Source organism: Pan troglodytes, chromosome 10, assembly GCF_028858775.2.
Source record: "Pan troglodytes isolate AG18354 chromosome 10, NHGRI_mPanTro3-v2.0_pri, whole genome shotgun sequence".
In the NCBI taxonomy this organism is placed as follows: domain Eukaryota; kingdom Metazoa; phylum Chordata; class Mammalia; order Primates; family Hominidae; genus Pan; species Pan troglodytes.
Window position 1 is genome coordinate 69,532,713 of NC_072408.2, and position 10,226 is coordinate 69,542,938.

The following is a 10,226-nucleotide window of genomic DNA, read 5'->3' on the forward strand; positions in this document are numbered from 1 at the left end:
GCCATGGATATGTTATTATATGTTATACATATATCACAGATATGATATGCATAAAATAACAAAGCTTTAAAGACACTAGATTTAAATTGAAGTTCATGAGTCACTGTCTTAGTCCATTTGGGCTGATATAATAAAATACCATAAACTGGGTGGCTTATGAACAACACAAATTTTCTTCTCACTTTTCTGGAAGCTGGAAAGTCCAAGGTCAAGTCACCGTCAGACTCAGCGTCGGGTGAGAGCCTGCTTTCTGGTTCGCTGATAGTGATGGTGCCTTCTAGCTGTGTCCTCCCATGGCGGAGGGGGCAAGACAGCTCTCCAGGGCCTTTTATGAAGGCACTAATCCCATTTATGATGGCCCTACTTTCATGACTCCCCATGACCTAATCACCTCCCAAAGGTCACAGCTCCTAACGGTGATTAGGTTTCAACATTTGAATTCAGGGGGAATGGGGGAGATACACAAACATTCAAACCACAGCACTCAATTAATTAATTATGTCAAGTTATCATAGTTACTTGACTCAGGTGTTTTTGGGACTGCAGGCAGGGAGGAAGCAAGGCTTAGAAGAGTCATCTACCACTCTCAAAAATAATACTGCTCGTCAGGAAGAGGAAAGTTCTTCTGGGAAGCATCTGGCTAATCTTTTTGGAAAGGTTCTGAGGAAATTCTTAAAGAGGACCTATTATGCAATCCTGGCTACAGTCAGTACCTACTATTTTCAATGGGGATTTCTTTCCATGGACACACGACTGACTCAGTTCTTAGGCAGAACTGGGGCTAACACAAACCAAAATAGCAGCAGGCCTCATCCCAAAGAAACTACAATATAAACTTATGCCTTGAGAATTATTTTCCAGATGCTGTAGACGTTCCTGTAAGGGTTCCTGTGGTTTCTAATGTACAAAGATGGACAATTCCTCAGATGGCCTCAGGAGACTGCTTTTCGATCTGCACTGGGCAGAACCCTGGGATTAATTAACAAGGTGAGTGATATCTATCACTTTTGGATTCCAAGGAAGGAAAGACAAAGTGGTATGAGGGCCCTTACAACACTTAAAAACGACAAGGGTACTTAGGTGGAGAGGAGCTGTTTTTTTTCCTGGTCTTTGTGACCAGGATTGACACTCTTTTATCTCCTTTCTATCCCCCAGGTCCCCCTCGCCTGCATCTTAGGTATACAGAAGTCTCTCACGTTGTCCCTCAGTTGTGCAAAGGCCCAGAATCAATCATTCCCCGCCCTCTCCTATCACCAACAATAGAATTGTTCAGCCCAGAAGCATTCCTTTCCCTCCTCACCACATCCTCCTCCTATTCCTTAAAGTGACTGAAGTCAACTAAATATAAAGGGGAAAGGAAATATCAGATTAAACTAAAGCACATTCAATTAATCTCCAGTTGGTAATATGAGAAGAGATAATTAAGGAAAGAGCTTTCCCACTGTTTCCCTTAAACCACAGTGCCCTCCCCAGGGCCGGGGTAATCAGGAGGGGCAGGTTAGGCAGCTGGGGCACAAATATATGGGAGTTCCGTTCTCATGTGCTGGCACTGGGCCTGCATGACCCTGGGCAATGCCTCCTTCTACTTCATGCCCTCCTGCATGACTCACTTGCTTTATTCTACTGGCTCTGTGCCATCTTGGTAAAGATGGTCCCCCAGGGGACAAGAAGGAAAAACTTCAGCTGCTCTCAAGTCATTGCCTACAGAGAAAAAGCCATTGGTTCTACCTTCCCTTCTAATTTCTAATTTCTAATTTAATTTCTGACTTAAAACTCAAACCCTTTGCTGGTGCCTGACTAACTCTCCTAAATGAAAGAGGAAAAAATATTGGACAGTAAGGAAGCCTTCTGGTCCCAAGGCCTCAGAATGGATTAGGCATTGGTTAGCCATTCCTGGGCCATGGCACGTGGGGGGCCTGGAGACCAGTACTACTGCAGGGGCAGGACCCTGTGGGCATCAGGATGCCACCCCCTCACCCTCACTCCAGGACCACCACTCTCTCCATCAGTTTTTCTTTTCAATCAAAGAATAAATGGCTATTTTACCCATCTTAAACACAACAGCCTTCTGATCTCTCTCCTTCCACTGATTACTTTCCTTTTGCAGCAAAACTCCTTTCAAGAATTGTCTATACTTGCTTTCATTTTCTCACCTTCCATTCTCTATCAAGCTCATTCCTGTCATGCTTTTGCCCCTACCATCTAACCAAACTACTCTTATCGAGGTCACCAATCACCTTTACCTTGCTAAATATAAGGGTCAGTTTGTCACTCCTTCCTCCTGATCTACTTTCTTCACTCTCTTCCAGGACACAGCACTTTCTTGGTTTTCCTCTTGCTTTACTGGGGTTCCTTCTCGGTCTGCTCTGCTCTAGGAATTTTTAATATTTGAGTATCCCAGGTCTCAATCATTAGTCCTCTCCTCCTCTCTATTTCTATCCACTCCCTTGGGGATCTCATCCAGTCTCATGACTTGGAAATACCAACATGGGTCATTTGGAAGTTGTTATGTGGAACAGTCCTGTGCACTACAGGATGCCCAGCATCTCCGCCACCACCCATCCACTAAATGCCAGTAACAGCCTTCCCATCATTGCGACGACCAAAAATTCCCTCACCAATTTCCCAAACACCCCTGATGGCAGAATCACTCCTGCCTAGAAACACTACTTAGAAATAAGGTCTGTGCTCCTGTAGGTATAGCTTTATTCTATAGTTTGATCAGTAGAAGTGTTAACAACATATTGAAAAGCACAAAATTCCATCATGAGTGTGGAATTAAAATTTATTCAAGAACATCCTCATATATCCATTGGTTCTCAGCCCAGATAGTCCCTTATCCTAACACGACGGTGAGCTTGGATTTCTTGTGAGAAAAGGATGGTGTTTTGATAGCTGGCAGCTAAGCATCATATAACTTGAAACTTGGGAATGCTGCTACAGAAATCCATTTTGTGGTACACGGGGGACTACCAGTGTGCAAGAAAAAACACTGGACTGATCTGGAAGTCAAAAGATCTGGGTTGTAATTCAGGCTCTGTGAATATACAGATATATCTGCTCATCTGGCAGAGCTTTATCTACTGGCTATGCACCAGGACCACCAAGATGAATAAAAGAGTGACCTGACCTAGAAGGGAAGGCTAGAGGGAGCATATCAGTCTCTAACTGTGTCTTGATTTCGTCAACCTCAAATCTGAATCTCCAAAGTACCTTCCAAGTAAAAAAGAAAATTAAGATTCTATGCAGATGCTTGCAATATGCCTAAACAGAAGCAGACACTATGGTACTAGAGAGCTGAGGTCAAGCCACCCATATGACATTATTTTATGTTCAAATGAGAACACAAATATTACTATAAGAAGTCACTCTGTTATTAATGTAAAAATCACTATATTTCTACTTCTTAACATAAGAAAGATTTAGAATATACACTCAAATGATCCTTGGAGCAAAATGGAATACAAATGACAATATCAGCCTGTGTTTCTGAAAGCATTATTTGTTGTACCAAAAATATTGTGATCTTTAATCACTGTATCCCTTACATAATTCCCACTCCAGTAAGGCAAATTTGCAAAGAATTTACACAGTAAAATTGTCTAGTAGCTACAGCAGCTCACAGGAGAACATGCTAAAGGGGATGGAACAACATTACATCAACTGGCTGGAAACGGTATAGCTTCTAATATTATCTATCTATATCTAACATTTAAGTGATAATTTTTTTTTTTTTTTAAACGGAGTCTCGCTGTGTTGCCCAGGCTGGAAGTCAGTGGCTTTCTCGGCTCACTGCAAGCTCCGCCTCCCGGGTTCACATCATTCTCTTGCCTTAGCCTCCAGAGTAGCTGGGACTACAGGTGCCCGCCACCACACCTGACTAATTTTTTGTATTTTTAGTAGAGACAGGGATTCACCATGTTAGCCAGGATGGTCTCGGTCTCCTGACCTTGTGATCTGCCCGCCTCGGCCTCCCAAAGTGCTGGGATTACAGGCGTGAGCCACCGCACCTGATGTGAGAACATTTTAAAGTAATATCCTTTTGAAGAATGAGGATGTATTAAATATTTAATGTCTTGAGATGATAAAGAAATGATCAGGAATAAAAAATGTAATTTTTCTACTTACACAGATGTGAGGTTTAGGTTATTCCAAATTGTTACTACTTCTGCTTATCCTCCAACTAGAACTTTATGTGCTTATGTAAATAATTTTGATCCTTTCAATTACCATATGGCCCAATGCCACTAAAAGGCTGTTTCTGTTAAACTAGAGTAAGAATGCTGCTTTTAAGTCAGCCATCCCCTGCCCACACTCGGCTGTACTTGCTTTTCCCAAAAACACTATGCCCCTATTCCTTTCTGGGCTTTGCAGAGGCTACTTCCTGTGAGAGTAGGCCTCTCTAAAGACCCACTCACCTTTACAAACTCAGCTACACTGACATCAAACAAGAAGCCCTCCTTCACCTCTGCACAGTTGAAGGAGCTCCTTCTGTGCTCCCAGGCACCTTCTTCATTCTGCTCTTGCAGTATATACAACATGACTATTACCACTTACTACCTACCTGTCCTTCCAGTAGACGTTGTAAGCCTCAAGTCTAGGTAATGCCAGGTCTGAGAGACAGATTTGCTAGTGAGGAGAACAACTATGAAAGACAATGGTGAAAAGGCTTTGTTCCTTTTACAAAAGATCCAAACTTTGACACCTATAACTTCCTCCAGTCTGGTGTTATGTTGAAATTTGATCCCCAGTGTGGCAGTGGGGACGTGGGGCCTAGTGGGAGGTGTCAGGGTCATGGGGGCGGATTCTTCATAAATAGGTTAATGCCCTCCCCTGATGGTGAGTTCTCACTATGAGCTCTGCCAGAGCTGGTTGCTGAAAAGAGCCTGGCACCTCCTCCCTCCGGCCAACCCCTCACTTGCCACCCCTAAAGCACTTCCTCTCTCCCCATGTGATCTCTGCACACGCTGGCTCCCCTTCACTTTCCACCATGAGTGGAAGCAGCCTGAGGCCCTCACCAGATGCCCAATCTTGAACTTTTTGAGACATCAGAATTGTAAGCCAAATAAACCTTTTTTCTTTACAAATTACCTAGTCTCAGGTATTCCTCTATAGCAACCCAAAATGAACTAAGTATTGTTAAACTCGATTTTAGTGGGTAAGAACTAAAGCTAAGAAAGATGAATGTGACCTCGTTTCATCCCATGTTCCACTATTCCAACACTGTCCCACTCAACGGACAAGGGCCCTTGTTCTCTGAGCACGCACCATGAGTCAGAAACGAAGCGTGTATCTAGAGTGACCATGGGTCCTGGTTTACCTGGAACAGCAATGGTTTAAACTGTTATTCTGGTGTAATTATCAATAGTGCCCTAGTTCCCTCTCCAAAGTGTCTGGTTTAAACAACTACCCCTAAGTATAAAAGACTGAAAGTCCACTTGTATAAACATATATGTAGTCCACGTCTAGAGCGAGACAAGCATTTGGGAAAAACAGTACTATTTTAATAAAAAGGATGACAGTTATCATTCACTGAATTGCTTACATGCTAAGTCCTTTACATATATAATTTAGTCTTCAAACATCCACTAAAGCAGATATCATTATATCCAATATTCAAGTAAGGAGACTGGAGGTTTTAGAGACCTAAAAGAGATCTTAGAGAAACCAAGTACTCAAGGGCATACAATTAATTAACCTGAGAAGCTGACTTGCACCCAGATTAATCACTCTAGATGATATATGGCAATTTCTGAAACTACAGAACACAGACACAGTTCCTTGGGACATCCTGAAGGGAAGAAGAAAAGGATAGAGATAAGGATGAAGCCAGGGACCAGGAAGAAATCAAGGCTGCCCTTCCTACAATATGAGTATCTTTTTTCTAACTCCTGGGTCTTTGGTAGGTCTACTAAGCAGTGTGTGTGTGTGTGTGTGTGTGTGTGTGTGTGTGTGTGTGTGTCTGTGCACATATGCACCCATATTTGTCTTTTAACAGAAACCAATGGAAGAGAAAGGTTTAACGTTTAAAGCTTTAAAGGGCAAAACCGAAGACTACACATTGAAGTAGATGACAAAGACAGATGAAAAACCATTCAACTGATACAGAACTCTGGACTTAGGAAGATCACAGGGAAACTGTCACAAGTATTGAAATTGGAGGTTCAAGACAAGTTTTTCTAAAATTTCTAAGGAGCAAGTATAGCCTAGCTGAAATCTGGGAGAAAGTAAAAGAAAGTAGGGGAGAGACAGACAGGGCATTAGCTGATATAATATGGTATTATGTGGCACTAAAAGCTGTATTTTTCCCATCTGATATGAACCTTAACATGGTGAGACTATATGTTCCTCAAAGGCAGAAACAATGGGTTTCATCCTATTCTAGTATTATAACTTTCACAAAGCTCACTTTAGATAAAAGAAATAGCCTTTGCAAAATTATCTTAGTAGAGCTTAAAAACAACAACAACAAAAAAGATTTTATATTCTAACCTTGTCTTATTTTTACATTTTCTCTACTGCATTCAGGTTAATATAGGCACGGTCTCAATATTCACGTATTAAAACCAGGTCACAGAGAATGACTTGATTAAGATGACAGTCACCGGTGCAATGAGGAGTAGAATCAGTCGCAGTTTCACACCTGTCAGGTAATTACATACTGATCCCATTTTTACAAACTCAGCCAAATGAAAGAATGCAAACCAATAATAAATGGTCACCAAACTCTCACCAATTCAACCTGCAAACTATTATCCTATCTGCCTTTAAGATTAATCTGGCAATTAAACAAATCAATCTGTAAAACAAAACAAACCAAAAACCTAGTGTAAAACACACACACACACACACACACCCCATCCGTAAAAATTTAAAAAGACACAAATACACGTTATATGTACACATTTCTTTTTCTGCAGAGAAACCCAAGAAACTGCTAATAAGGATTACCTTTGGATAGAGGAAAAACAATGAGAAAGAATGAAACCTTATTTTTCATTTCATAACTTCCATTTTTTTTTTTAACTTTTTGTAAAGACAGGGTCTCCCTTTGTTGCCCAGACTGGCCTCAAACCCATGGCCTCAGGTGACCCTTCTGCTCTGGCCTCCCAAAGTGCTGGGATTATAAGCATGAACCACCTCATTTTATACCTTTCACTTATTGTATTACTTTTTTTCAATGAACAATTTAAATATACAATGACTAATAATTTGATTTTGCTAAAAACCTATTTTCCAGAATTTCAGAAAAGTAGAAGGTACCAGACATGTCATGTCAGAAGAGCTCCCCTTCCTCCTCCTCCTCTTCATCAGCCTACTCAACATGAAGACCTTTCTGATGATCCACTTCCACTTACTGTATAGTAAATATATTTTCTCTTCCTTAAGATTTTCTTAATAACACTGTCCTTTCTCTTACTTCATTGTACAAATACAGTATATAATACATATAACATACAAAATATGTGTTAATTGACAGTGTATGTTATTGGTAAGCCTTCTGGTCAACAATAGGCTATTAGTAGTTAAGTTCTGGGGTAGTCAAGAGTTATATGCAGAGTTCTGACTCCACAAGAGGCTGGCACTCCCTAACCCCCATGTTGTGTGCAAGGTCAACTGTAGACTAAGACAGGAACACACTGCTCTTTCTCATTCCCAAAGATGCTGAGCCCCACACCTCCAGGAAGCATGATACTGACAATGTAGGCATAAATCTCAGTCAAATCATTCATTAATAACAGCTCAGGAGTTCAGTATATTCATCCCTGCCTAGAGACTGTGATATGCCCCTTGTTATTCAATTCTGTGTATAGTCCAGTCTCAAGAAGTTTTGCTTTTTATGTTTGAGACAGGGTCTCAGTCTGTCACCCAGTCTTGAGTGCAGTGGCACAATCACAACTCACTGCAGCCTTGACCTCCCAGGCTCAAACAATCCTTTCATCTCAGCCTCCCCAGTAGCTGAGACTATAGGCATATGTCACAACACCTGTCTAATTTTTGTATTTTTTGTAGAGATAGGGTTTCACCATGTTGCCCTGTCTGGTCTCAAACTCCTGGGTTCAAGTGATCCTCCCACCTCAGCCTCCTAAAGTGCTAGGATTACATGCATGAGCCACCGCACCTGGCCCCTTGATACATTTATCCTTATGGAAAATGTATTTTTTACTATAAATACATATATGTATTTTTAAAGGCATATAATGAAATCATAGACATCAGGTCAACCTTAGATTTTTAAAAAAATATAATCTATATATAAAATTTCTGATTATTAATACATACTTGCTTTACATAATCTGTGTTTTAAATGAACACAGTAATTATTTTCCTATAGTTCTACCACTTGGAGAAAAATCATCATTAACACTTTAGTATGTTTCCTTCTAGGTTTTTATTCCCTCTATACAGTTATTTTTTGAAGGTTATAATATATTATGTCCTGATATTGTCACTTTTCAGGTTATCATTTTTCCATTTCATTAAAGAGTTAAAAAAATCTATAGATAAGCAGATAAACTCTTTTATTGGCTGCATAATAGTCTGCCTTCTAGTTGCACTGTATGAGCATTCTTACCTTACTTCTCCCACTGCCAGAATTGGGAATTACAGAGACAAAGGTCTGCAATATTCATGATGAACACAGATGCAAAAATCCTCAACAAAACACGAGCCCACTGAACTCAACAGCACATCAAAAAGATAATCCATTATGATCAAATGGGTTTTATATCAGGCATGCAAGGATGGTTCAACATACGCAAATCAATAAATGTGATACATCACCTAAACAAAATCAAGGATAAAAACCATATGATCATCTCAATAGACACAGAAACAGCATTTGATAAAATTCAACATCCCTTCATGATAAAAACACTCAACAAACTAGGCACAGAAGGAACATACCATACATGAGGAAAGGACACCCTCTTCAATATATGGTGCTGGGAAATTAATTAGCTGAATGTAGATGAATGAAACTGGATCCATGTCACCATATATAAAAATTAACTCTAGATGAATGAGTTACATTTATGTATAGGTTATTTATATGTGTGTCATGTATATGTTTTTGAATCTTCAATAATACAATGTGCTAAAATAATAAACATCATGTACTATAAACCCACAGCTAACATCATACTAAATGAGGAAAATTGAAAGCATTTCCTCCAAAAACTGGAACAAGACAAGGATGCCTACTTTCACCACTCCGATTCAACACAGCACTGGAGGTCCTAGCCAGAGAAATAAGGCAAGAGAAAGAAATAAAAGACATCCAAGAGATCAAGCATGATCTCTGCTCACTGCAACCTCTGCCTCCTGGGTTCAAGTGATTCTCCTGCCTCAGCCTCCTGAGTAGCTGAAATTACAGGTGTGCGCCACCACGCTTGGCTAATTTTTTTCTATTTTTAGTAGGACGGGGTTTCACCATGTTGGTCAGGCTGGTCTCAAACTCCTGACCTCGTGATCTGCCCGCCTTGGCCTCCCAAAGTGCTGGGATTACAAGCGTGAGCCACTGTGCCTGGCCAATAATTTTTTATATAATACAGGTATTAACTCTATTTGTTTTTTTTTTTGTTTGTTTGTTTTTGAGATGGAGTCTTGCTCTTTCACCCAGGCTGGAGTGCAGTGACGCAATCTCGGCTCACTGCACCCTCCACCCTCTGGGTTCAAGCGATTCTCCTGCCTCAGCCTCTCGATTAGCTGGGATTATAGGCACCTGCCACCAAGCCCGACTAATTTTTGTATTTTTAGTAGAGACAGGTTTTTGCCATGTTGGCCAGGCTGGTCTAAAACTGCTAACCTCAGGTGATCCACCCGCCTTGGCCTCCCAAAGTACTGGGATTACAGGCATAAGCCACTGTGCCCGACCAACTCTATTTGTTATATATTGTAATTATATACTATGTCATACAGTCATGCACTGCACAACAATGTTTAAGTCAACGATGGACCACATATAGCCCCATTAGATTACACTGGATCTGAAAAATTCCTACTGGCCTAGTGACGGCGTAGCCATCATAGCATTGTAGCACAATGCATTCATTACTCAAGTGTCTGTGCTGATGCTGGTGTAAGCAAACTCATTGCACTGCCAGTCTTAGAAACAGCACTTACAATTATTTACAATGCATAATATTTGAAAATGATAATAAATGACTATGTCACCAGTTTGTGTATTTACTATACTCTTAATCCATACTTTAAAGGGTATTCCT

General features: G+C 40.6%; 1 long non-coding RNA gene across 2 annotated transcripts; it reads left to right on the plus strand.

The window, feature by feature from the left end:
• Window positions 1-417: 417 nt before the first annotated feature.
• LOC107967556 (uncharacterized) lies at window positions 418-7,459 on the plus strand. Of its 2 annotated transcripts, XR_008538495.2 has the most exons (4): window positions 424-705; window positions 862-987; window positions 6,529-6,650; window positions 7,241-7,459. It is a non-coding gene; the product is annotated as an uncharacterized LOC107967556 (long non-coding RNA). The 2 variants fall into 2 exon arrangements; XR_008538494.2 differs by having other exon boundaries at window positions 418-987.
• The last annotated feature ends 2,767 nt before the right edge of the window (window positions 7,460-10,226 follow it).